Source organism: Penaeus monodon, chromosome 23 (assembly GCF_015228065.2).
Source record: "Penaeus monodon isolate SGIC_2016 chromosome 23, NSTDA_Pmon_1, whole genome shotgun sequence".
Classification (NCBI taxonomy): domain Eukaryota; kingdom Metazoa; phylum Arthropoda; class Malacostraca; order Decapoda; family Penaeidae; genus Penaeus; species Penaeus monodon.
Window position 1 is genome coordinate 38,873,107 of NC_051408.1, and position 303 is coordinate 38,873,409.

Genomic DNA, 303 nt, shown 5'->3' on the forward strand with positions numbered 1-303 from the left:
TTTTTTAAAAAATGGGGAAATGAAAATAGGGGGGGGGGGGAAAGGGGCGGAAATAAAGAAATGAAAACCAGTTTTAATTTCCAAAAAAAAATTTTTTCTTTTTTAAAACAACTAAAAATCACATTTTGTTTTTTGATCAAGGTGCCCGCGGAAAAAAATTTTTTGGGAAAATTTTAACTTTTTTTCCCCAAGATAGATCTTTATCAAACCAATTATCCCCAATTTTTTTAAATTTTCCAAAACCCATTTTATTTTTTTCTGTTTTTAAAAATTTTGTGACTAAAAAATTATATCAATTTTGAA